Consider the following 12,303-nt stretch of genomic DNA (forward strand, 5'->3'; position numbering starts at 1 on the left):
ACCAACAGAGAACGCAGAGGAAATTGATAGAGTAGAAGAAATGCTTACAAGTAGTGGAGAGGACACAAGTGAGGAAAGGGAAGGGAAGGGGCATATGGTAAGCACACAAATGGAAAGTGACATTTCACAAGAAATAGCCACAGATGAGTTGAGTGCAGACACCCAGATTCCTTGTGCGCAAAAAGCTAAAAGACTCGCATCTGAACGGTCCTCTGAATCGCTGTCGACGTCAGAGGAGAGAGGAAAGCCTGGGAGCCCAGATAGTGAGCTGGATGAGTCCAGAGTATTCCCTTCCGACTCACCAAATGAAATCTCCTTTTTAAATATATGCCTCCAATCGACACCCAAAAGCCGCAATACCATGAATTTAAGGTTGAGGGAGAGAACGTCACCAGACGCAACCAGGAGAGGTCGCTGGCGGCCAAGCTCTGCCTGTGGTACCGCAATAAAGGAGTTACTGTCAAAAGAAATAACTTAACAAATATGAGACCCACTTCACTGGTTCTTTTATCTCAAACAAAAGAACCAGTGAAGTGATTAACAAGTAAAAACAAAATGAACTTAGTACAACAAATATGAGACCCTCTATAGGAGTATTATACTAATGACACGAACCCTATTAACCATCAATGTTAGAAGTGTATAATCCAAGATTAGAGCACTCAGTGTCTTATCCTCCTTAAAAATCCTCAAGGCCGATATGATTTTAAGTCAAGAATGCGGCATACCCTTTTTATTTAATATTATTTTATTAGTAGTAATTAGAAATTACAGACAGTGGGAGGAGATGTTGCCCCATCCATCGTTATGGAGTGGGTCAAATGAAAACCGCAATGATGGACTGACCATTTTAATAAATAACCCCTGAATTCTTTTAAACAGGAGCATAGTGGTGAAGCACTGCTAGCAAACCTAACATTCCTAGGTCACGAATTTAACCTTTTAAATATTTATGATTTTATTGATAAACATGATAGATATGAGCTCTTTGAAAGCCTGTAGTCTCACATGCTGGGTCACGCACCACTAATTCTGGGAGGGGATTTTAACTGTATCTTAAGCAGAAGTGACAGAAAAGGAGCCGGGGAAGATTTTTAAAGTTGAAAAAAACATCTCTTTTAACACAAGACATATGCCGGGTTTTCAAACTATGTGACTGTTTTAAAACCATGCACCCACGGTAGGAGGGGTTCACGTGGTTCAACGGTGACAGCAGGAGAGCCTCACGCATTGATTATGTACTCACACGACTAAAACCTGTTTTCTTTTCGGATCACTTAATACTGTCTTGCACTCTGTCACTTCCCTCTGGCGTGACTATTTGGAGAGGTTTGTGGAAACTAAACTGCTCCCTGCTTGATGATGAGGCCTTGGTTGCTCAGTACAGGGCGCTCTATAAGGACTGGCAGACCCTTCAGGACTTGTACAAATCCCGGGCACAGTGATGGGAAAAGATAAAGGTAAGAACTCAGATTTTCTTTAAAAGAGCAGGTAAGAAGAAAAAAATTAAAGAAATGAAACGCATGTTAGGAAGGAAAAATTGACTACAGAGGTATTTTAACTTGCCACAAAAGGGAATAAACTTCAATGACGAAATCAAACAGGTGAAAAATGAGCTGAGAAGCTTGGTGGTTATAAAAAGTAAAGGCATAATAATAAGAAGCAGGGAAAGAGAAATAAAAGAAGGAGAAAATGCACCAGGTACTTATTTAAAAAAAAAATCATGAACAAAGGAGTTGGAATGTCCAAATTGCAAAAAGAGAATGTAAAAATCACAGAGCAAAGTAGTGAAATACAGTGGAGCCACGGTTTTCGACCACAATCCGTTCCAGAAGGCTGTTCGAGAAGTGAATCGTTCGAATTCCGAATCATGTTTTCCGATTACAAATTATGGAAAAAAATGTAATCCGTTCCAAGCAAAAAGGCATTAAGGCATTTCTTCATTTGCGCATTTTTGTCCGAACGCGCAACCGTAGCGCGTCGCCGACCGCGCAACTGCACCCCGCTGGTCGCATTATTGTGACAGAGCCGTCACTGAAATTTAGAAAATATTTTTAATGTCCTGATGTACTTTCCAAAATTTAAGTGGACCTCAGTGCGCAGGGAGCTTAATTTGGTCCGATCACGCAACCGCAGCGCGCCGGGCGCTCACTGTCACGTTGCTTTAAGAGCGTCTTTGTGTTTTAGGATGGGTTTACTGCTCCCACTTGCTTCCTTTGGAGGCATGATTAGAGTTGATGCAATCCTCAGAGTAACGAGAATGTAATAACGAACGGAGTCAATTGGCATGCGGGTCCTCTCGGCTCATCTCGCGAGGTTCGACAACCGAAATTTCGTCCGACATCCGAAACAAAAAAATCTCGAATTTTTTGTTCGACTAGCAATTTGTTCGAGAACCGGGACGTTCGAAAACCGAGGCTCCACTGTAAATGAAACAGTAGAAAACTACTTTCAGAGATTGTATGATAGGGGAGACATACGCTGAGACAATGTCAGATGTATTAGATTTTATTGTAAAAACAGTTAAAGATAAAGAGCTACTAACAAAATATTTTACCCAAGAGGAGATAAACAAATGTGTAAAACAATTTAAGAAAGCAAAAGCCCCAGGGGTGGATGGAATATGTTTGGAGTTTTACCTAACATTTTGGGACATTTTACTTACTGTTTTTAATGAAATGGATAAAACAGAGCACCTACCAGACAGCTGGAGAGCAGGGATTGTGACATTATTACACAAAAAAGTAGATAAAACGGATCTTAGTAACTGGCGACCTATTACGCTTTTAAATGTCGATTGCATCCATCCATCCATCCATTTTCTTCCACTTATCCAGGGTCGTGTTGCGGGGGCAGCAGCTTTAGGAGGGACTCCCAGACTTCCCTCTCCTCAGCCACTTCATCCAGCTCATCCCGGGGGATCCCAAGGAGTTCCCAGGCCAGCCGAGAGACAGTCTCTCCAGCGCGTCCTGGGTCGTCCACGGGGTCTCCTACCGGTGGGACATGCCCAAAACACCTCCCCAGGGAGGTGTTAGGGTTGATAGATTAGTTTGATCCTATGCTTGGAATGTGACCTGTAATCATTAACCAAACGTATCCTGTCTGAACAAAGTAGTAGAACAAAGTGCTAAGATTCTTTGAACTGATTGACCAGCTGCAGAGGAAGCAATCAAAGTTGTTCTGTTTACACATCGTAAAACACCCCGCTATGATTTGACCAGAGGCCACGGGTTCACCCCCATCCTGTGCACTCTCACCCCCACCCTGTTTCTCTCAATAAATATGCTCTTGCAAGAGGCCCAAGTCAGACTTTGTTCAAGCATCGCTCAAAATCAATTGAGAGGGGAGTATGCAGCACAATGGAATGATCTTGTGCAAAGAGTGAGAACTATATTTCAAAGACAAGCGAATTATGGTCATTTAGCAGGAATAAAACAGAAGCCTGGGGAAGATACTGATGATTTTCGCTTAAGATTTGAAAAAGATTCAGGGTGCATAGTGGCATCCCATTCAATGATGCAGCTGAGAGTGCTTATCAGCAACAGCTTAAAAATGCACTCCTCACTGGTTTCCGCCCGGAAATAGGCAACTGGGTAAGGAAACACTTGGTGGAAGTGGACACTGCTAGTGTTACAACAACCATGCAGTGGGCCAGACATGCTGAAAAAGTGATCAAAAAAGGCAAAAGTTCTGATGTATTTCATCTAGATGATGATGATAACCTTGATGAAGATCTTCTTCCAAGGGTCCCAGCGGGGCAGAGGAAGAGGTAGAGGCCAACAAGGTCGCAGGCCGCCATTCAATTCAAAATCCCCATCAGTTTCGGACAACTGTTGGAACTGTGGGAAACGAGGACACTTTGCAAGAGTGTGTCGTCAGGCAAAACAAGACCAATCAAGGGGTGGAGGAAGAGGCAGAGGAAAAGCAAAATTTTCAGCATGACTGTCAGGGAGCAGATTGAGCAGGGCGACCAAATGCAGCTTGGACCAGGGTTTATTCAGCAAAACAAACTAATAGATTCGGCAAACTGCCATGACTTAACAAAACAACAAACTGACAGGGACACGAAACAAAGGACGTGAAGACATTACCACAACAGGAACCAAAAAGACATGAAGACAACAACAACACGTGCAATGATCCGACGAGGCGTGAGGGGCAGACAGGACATATACACACGACAGGTAACAAGAGGCAGGTAAGAATAATCAAACTAATCATGGGCACACAGGAGGGGAGGGGCGAGCACACAGACAGAATCATAGCTTCAGTCTCGATTGTCCTATCCCCAAAATGCCCCATAAACCTGCTGGGACAAGATCTGATGACTAGATTGGGAATTGCAATAATTCCAGTAAAGGATGGTATGCGAGCATGTAGAGTATGAGATATTGACTCATATGTTACACAAACAGGGGAACAGGTTTGCTGTTCCTATGACATCTCTGCTGAACAGAATCCCAAGCTACCAAACAGTTTACTGAGTGAAACCCGAAAACAATTGTCACGACCTGAATCAGAAATGACTTGTAATCAATTACATGTCACCATGAATATTCTCACTGATCCACAAGACAAATATATTGAAAGTTTTCTCAGTGACACAGAAGTAACCTTAACAATCACTGCTCTGTACACTGATCGCAGGTCATTTGCACCTGCTGCTGTGCTCCTGCCCGCTCCTCAGAAAGACAAATACAAGTTGTTGGCTGTACCCCACATTTCATTGTTTAAACCTCACAGTATAACATGGGCAGATGTGGGTTGCCGAATTAAACTTGCCGGATCGGTCACTGATTATGAGGACACAGCTGATGGGTGGAGCTACAGTGCCAGTGGAAGCAAACAGTGTGTGAAGTAACAGTTGGAAGGGCATGCGCTTATGCGCTTCCCTGACTAGTTAACATTTGTTTGACTGAAAAGGAGTAAGAATTGGCTGAGCTTCCTGAAAAACTGTGAACAAAGCCCATCTGATGTAGGACTTTTAACGTCCATTCCCCCAGTACAGATCAAACCAAGATCAGAGTGGCGTCCAAGAGTTAAGCAATATCCTTTAAAACAGGAGGCAATAAATGGGATTGCCCCTGTTATAAATGATCTTTTGTCAAGCGGAATCATTAGGAAGTGCTCGGATTCTCCTTGCAACACTCCTATTTTTCCAGTTTAAAAGGCCAATAAAATTGATTGGCGAATGATACAAGATTTACGAGCAGTGAATGATGCAGTACAGACAAGGGCACCTAATGTGCCTGACCCACACACACTTCTAAACACTTCACTGGTTCTTTTATATCAAACAAATTATTTTAGGTGCATTACCTGATATGTTTCGGCGTGTACGTACTACCGCCTTCATCAGAGTGTCACTGATGTGATTGTGACGCGTCTTTATCAGCTGATGGATGAAGGCGTGGCTCACCTGTCAGATTTGACAGGTGAGTCACGCCCTCTGCTGTCCGTTCACCTCTCCAGAATGCTGTTCCAGGTTGTAGAGAGCATGTAGGCTCCCTCGTCCCTGTTGATGGTCCTCGGGCCCCGCTTGCGGATCTCAATGGCCTCCCTGATCCAACGCTGATGTTTGTTTGTTGCAATAAATCATACATCGGGGAGACAGGGAGGAACTTCATCACAAGAAAGACAGAACACAAGAAGGAGTGTGAGAAGGAGACAGCAACAAGACAAACAAGAGCAATAAAACAACAAGCAGAACAGGAACACTACAAGTCAGCCACTGTAAAAGAGAAAATCACATCATGGACTGGGAAAAGGCCAGAGTCATCCGCACCGAAGAAAACAGACGCGTCACAACCACATCAGTGACACTCTGATGAAGGCGGAAGTACACGCCGAAGCATGTCAGGTAATGCACCTAAAATAATTTTTTGATATAAAAGACCCAGTGAAGTGATTAAAAAGGAAAAACAAAATGAACTTACTACAACTACACTTCTAAACACTTTGAAACCTAACCAGAAGTTTTTCACAGTAATTGATCTTAGCAATGCAGTTTTCTCCTCCACACGAGCAGCCCCTGTGCCTCTCTGCCGACAGCGTGAGGAGGACGCTTGCCGCTATCAACACCCGTAAGGCGGCGGGCCCTGACAAGTGACAACATCCCAGGTCGGGCGCTGAAGGACTGCGCTGGGGAGCTGACGGGTGTCTTCACGGACATCTTTAACATTTCCCTGCAGCAGGCCATCGTCCCCTCGTGTTTCAAGGCTGCCACCATCGTACCTGTGCCGAAGAAACCTGCTCCGTCCTGCTTCAATGACTACCGCGCCGTGGCACTGACGCCCATCATCATGAAGTGCTTTGAGCGGCTTGTCATGGAGCACATCAGATCCATTCTCCCCCCCCCCACCATAGACCCCTTCCAGTTTGCGTACTGAGCCAAACGGTCCTCTGAGGATGCCATCTGCTCTGCCCTCCACTCGGACCTCACCCACCTGGAGAGAAGGGACTCGTACGTGAGATTGCTGTTTGTGGACTTCAGTTCTGCCTCCAACACCATTGTGCCACAACGACTCATCTGCAAACTCGACAAGCCGGGCCTCAGTACCTACCTCTGCAACTGGCTACTGGACTTCCTCTGTCAGAGGCCTCAGGTGGTACGTGTTGGCGACAAAATCTCCACCAGCATCACGCTGAGCACGGGGGCCCCCCAAGTTTGCGTGCTCAGTCCGCTGCTCTTCACCCTGCTGACGCATGACTGCACTGCAACCTACAGCGACAACCGCATTGTAAAGTTTGCTGACGACACGACTCTGGTGGGTGTCATCACCAAGGGCGACGAGATTCAGTACAGGTTGGAGGTTGACCTGCTGACCGCGTGGTGCAGGGACAACAACCTCCTGCTGAACGTCAACAAGACCAAGGAAATTGTTGTTGACTTCCGGAAGGGTCACACCCAACACCTGCCGCTGACCATCGACGGTGCTGTGGTGGAGAGAGTGAGCAGCACCAGATTCCTGGGGGTGCACATCAGTGAGGACCTCTCCTGGTCCGCCAACACCACATCACTGGCAAAGAAAGCTCAGCGCCGCCTGTACTTCCTGCGGAAACTCAGGCGAGCAAGTGCTCCTCCGGCCGTCATGACTACATTCTAGCGGGGCACCATTGAGAGCATCCTCTCCAGTTGTATCGCTGTCTGGGGTGGTAGCTGCACTGAATACAACATGAAGGCCCTGCAGCGCATAGTGAACACGGCTGGTAAGATTATTGGTGCTTCACTCCCCTCCCTGAAGGACATTTACACCTCCCATCTCACCCGCAAGGCGACCACGATTGTGAGTGATGTGAGTCACCACGCTGACTCTTTGTTTGATCTTCTGCCCTCTGGGAAGAGGTACAGGAGCCTGCGCTCCCGCACCACCAGACTCACAAACAGCTTCATTCTCCGGGCTGTTAGGATCCTGAACTCTCTCCCCCCTTCTGCGTAGCGTCCTGTACTTTTTCACTCTATTCTGACTGTCTGCTGTATGCACACTTGCTCCATTTTTGCTCCTCTTATTTATTGTGTTATTTGTTTATTTATTATTTATTCATCACTCTTATTTCTTCATTGTTTGTGCCTTCTTGTTTTTATTTTTTTGTGTTGTTTACTTGTATGTATATTGTGTACTATGTCTTGTCACCGTGGGATAGTGGGAACGTTATTTCGATCTCTTTGTGTGTCTTGGCATGTGAAGAAATTGACAATAAAGCAGACTTTGACTTTTTTTTTTTCTCAGTGCCAATTCACCCAGACTCACAGTTTTGGTTTGCATTTACCTTTAAAGGACAAAGTTATACGTACACCAGATTGCCACAGGGATTTGCTGATAGTCCAACTATTTTCATCCAAGCTATCATGGCCTGTTTGGCTGATCTTCAGATGTCAAACAAAAGCCAACTTCTAGTTTATGTAGATGATCTCCTGATAGCCTCTGAAACTGAAGGTGCTTGCAAGGAAGACTCCTTACCATTGTTACACTATCTCTGCAAAACAGGGAATAAAGTAAGCAAAAACAAACTACAATGGGACAGACAGGAAGTGAACTATTTAGGTCACACGTTGTCAGCTGCTGGAAGACAGATACAGAAAACCAGAAAACAAATCATTGCAGATGCACCGAAACCTGAGACAAAAAAACAAATGTTGTCATTTTTGGGGCTCTGCAATTACTGCAGAGCATTGATCCCACATTATGCAGAAAAGACGCAACCGCTGCTGAATATTGTGCATGGAGTCCCCAATGGCAGAATCATGGCAGTAAACTAAGACCAATTGCATTTTATTCAAAAAAATTGGATCCAGTGGCTCAATCCTTACCAGACTGTGTCCAAGCGGTATGCGCAGCAGCGCTTGCAGTGACACAATCTGCAGATGTGGTCCTCTTCCACAAAATGGAACTGCTAGTTCCACATGCTGTAGATGTGTTGCTATTGCAAAGCAAAATGAACTTTTTGTCACCCGCCAGACACCTATCCTACACTGCTACACTTCTGTCACAACCGCATATTGTGATAAAGAGGAGCACAGTCCTTAACCCAGCAACATTGATCCCGTTGCCAGGGGATGGAACCCCACAGAACTGTTTCGATGCTGCAGAACATCTACAGCTGCCCAGACAAGATTTAAGTGACACACCACTTGATAAGGGGGAAAGGTGGTTTGTGGATGGGTCCTCTCAAAGGATCCTAAAGGAAACAATCAAAGTGGTTATGCAATTATGAAATTGCCAAACCAGATTATTGAAACAGAAAAGCTTCCATACAACAGGTCAGCGCAGGCTGCTGAGCTAATTGCACTAACAAGAGCTTGTCAATTAGCAGAAAATAAAGAAGTCACTGTATACACAGACAGTCAGTATGCGTTTTCTACTCTGTTCTATTTTGCAAAACAATGGGAGCGCAGAGGGATGACAACATCAACCGGTAAGCCGGTTACCCATGCCTCCTTGTTAAAAGACTTGTTGCAGGCCATCCATTTACCTGCTAAACTAGCTGTGTGTAAATGTGCTGCTCACACCACAGGCACAGATGAAGTCTCAAATGGAAACAGATTAGCAGACAAAATTGCTAAAGAAGCAGCAGCAGGGAAACATGGCCATGAATTTTTTTTAATAGATTCAGAGGACACACAACTCATTGATGAAACTATACTGACAGACATGCAAAACAATGCTCCAATGGTGGAAAAACAAATGTGGACAACAAAAGGTGCAATAATGGATACAGATAATATCCATCGCATCAATGACAAACCTGTTTTACCAAAATCACTTTTTAAGGCAGCAGCAATTGCGACACATGGGCCTTGCCATGTGTCGACAGGAGGGATGAGGTCCATCATACATCAACAATTCACTACCTTTGGTTTAGATGCTTACTTAAAAACATTTTGTAAAGCATGTCCTGTTTGTGTGAAACATAATCCACAAGGAAACATGAGACCTAAGAGAGGCTCATTTCCAAAACCGTCTTACCCATTTCAAATCATGCACATGGATTTTACAAAGTGGACCTCACAAATACTGCCGAGTGATGATTGATGCATTTTCCAAATGGGTGGAAATAGTTCCATCTAAACGGGCAGATGCCTTAACAGTGGCAAAAGCCATTTGCAAAGCCATCATACCGACTCATGGCATCCCCCAAATCATTTACAGTGACAATGGTACACACTTTGTGAACCAAGTTGTACAGAACATGGCTGTACACCTTGGGATAACGTTAAAAAACTACTGCGCTTGGCACCCTCAGAGTGCTGGCTTGGTTGAACGGGCGAACGCCACTATCAAAAGCAGGTTGAAAAAAATGCATGGAAACAACAGGCAGATCTTGGCCAGCGTGTCTAGACCAGGGGTGTCCAAACTTTTTGCAAGGAGGGCCAGATTTGATAAAGTGAAGGGGCCCGGGGGCCAATAGTTTTTTCTGACATTTTTTAACTACAAAAATTTCATGCAAATACACACTGTTATAAAACAAATTTCATTGTCACAATTGTCTTTATTTTTCAAATGACAAAATAACCAAATATGAGTCACTCAGGCAGATGTGAACAACTCTAAAAACACAAATTCTGCCTTTCATTCATATCTGAAGAGTCAGATAACATTGAACAAACTGTATGAAATACCTTAAATTTACATGAGTTTAAAATTACTTTTGCCTCATGAACATTTTAAACGGGAGTTATAAGTAATGCAAAGTTGTCTGTTATTATTAAAATTTAAAAATAGTGAATTTTGCTCTTGTCATTTACATTATCTTTCAGAAAATAGTTTGTGTCAGGTCTACAGGTCCATAACATCAACAGTCTTAACATGGCCACTTCGTAGGTTGCTTTAGTAATATTTATTTTTGACTCACAGTCCCGTGTGAAGAATCGCTGTTGTGATGCCAGTTCAGCTTGGAGCTGCTTCACTTTATCAGCGCGGTCACTCCCTGTTAGCTGGTCGTTTGTGTTCGCATGTTTAGTCTGATAGTGTCTCTTTAAGTTGAAATCCTTAAACAAGGCAACCGTCTCTTTACAAATTAGACAAACAAAATTGCCTTGATTTTCAGTGATGTACAGTAATCCCTCGCTACATCACGGTTTGTGTTAGGAAAATGTGTATATATGTTATCATGCGTTCTCTAATCAATGTTTTACTGCAATATTACTGCAGTATATGCTTGCTGCTTGGCCTTGCTGTTTTTCTGATGTACCACAGAAAAGAAAGGTTGCGGCTGGGTCAGGAGAGAGGTTACAGCTGGGTCAGACAGGACGCAGCTGACAACTCAGCAAGAAGAAGACATCTACAAGACAGTTCCTTTTTAACAAAGAATCAACATGCTCCATCACTGTCTTGCACCCCCGATGAACCTACAATCGAACATCGTGGTTCCTGTTTTTCTTCCAGACACATAGAATTGTTGCTGATCACTTAAATTCCTCTTCCTATATTTTTATCAGTAAGTAACACCTTGTGATTCTTTGCTTACGAGGCAAGAGCCCACATGATTTCCCCATTCGTTTTAGGGGCTTTTGTCTCAAACACTGTGGGTAGGGCAAATCCCAATAAAAAGAGCAGGAGTGCTTACAGATATTTAGTGTAGTGAGATGGTTGTAAGCTATCTGTATTGCACTCCTTGCAAGCATAGACTCAACATTCCGTCTCACTTGTGGTTTGTTTGCTGTTGCTTTTCTCTTAACATTTACTCAGTCAGTGACTAAAAACCTGACAGTTTGTTTATCGCGGTTTCACTACATCGCGGATTTTTTTCCCAAATTGAAAAAAAGAATTAAAAGTCAAAATAAAACTTCTAAATTGAGGAATTATGGCACAAAACTTGCCCACACGCCAGCAGAAGGCAAGGAGTGCCCACACAATTGCAGCAAGTTCACCTGGAGGCCAATGCAATGACTGTCACTGAAGCAAAATGCATGGCCTCTATGGGTGGTGGAGTTGGATATCAACACCGTGCTGTCACAGTCTGTGATGCCGACCCTTTCCGCCCTGGACTTGCAGAAGGTACCTGTGATCAGCTTTTCTGGACAAATCTCAATGTGACTGTTAAAGGACGAACATTGCCGCAGGTGGCCTACAGAGAGAGGCCACCTAGAGTGAACTACACGTCTTACATCCGAGGAAATGAGACCCACAAATGCATTGACGACGACTGCTCTCCAGGAGGAAACCACGACGGACCGGTACAGAGTCCGCATCACTGCCAATGCTGCACCGATCCGCCTGTCGACATCGCGCTCCATCCTGCCCTCACTCGTGAACAAGACCACAAGATACTTGACCTCCTCCACTTGGGGCAGGAGCTCATCCCCGATCCGGAGAGGGCATTCCACCCTTTTCCGACCGAGGACCATGGACTCGGATTTGGAGCTGCTGACCCTCATCCCGACCGCTTCACACTCGGCTGCGAACCGCTCCAGTGAGAGCTGGAGATCACGGCTTGAAGAAGCCAACAGCACCACGTCATCTGCAAAAAGCAGAGACGCGATGCCTAGGTCCCCAAACCGGACACCCACAACGCCTCGGCTGCGCCTAGAAATTCTGTCCATAAAAATTATGAACAGAATCGGTGACAAAGGGCAGCCTTGGCGGAGTCCAACCCTCACTGGGAACGAATCTGACGTACTGCCGGAAATGCGGACCAAACTCTGGCATCGGTGATAGAGGGACCGAACCGCCCTTATCAGTTGGCTCGGCAGCCCGTACTCCCGAAGTACCCTTCGCAGAACTTCCCGAGGGACACGGTCGAACGCCTTCTCCAAGTCCACAAAACACATGTGGACTGGTTGAGCGAACTCCCATGCCCCCT

The sequence above is a fragment of the Syngnathus acus genome, chromosome 3 (genome assembly GCF_901709675.1).
Source record: "Syngnathus acus chromosome 3, fSynAcu1.2, whole genome shotgun sequence".
NCBI classification, from domain to species: Eukaryota; Metazoa; Chordata; class Actinopteri; order Syngnathiformes; family Syngnathidae; genus Syngnathus; species Syngnathus acus.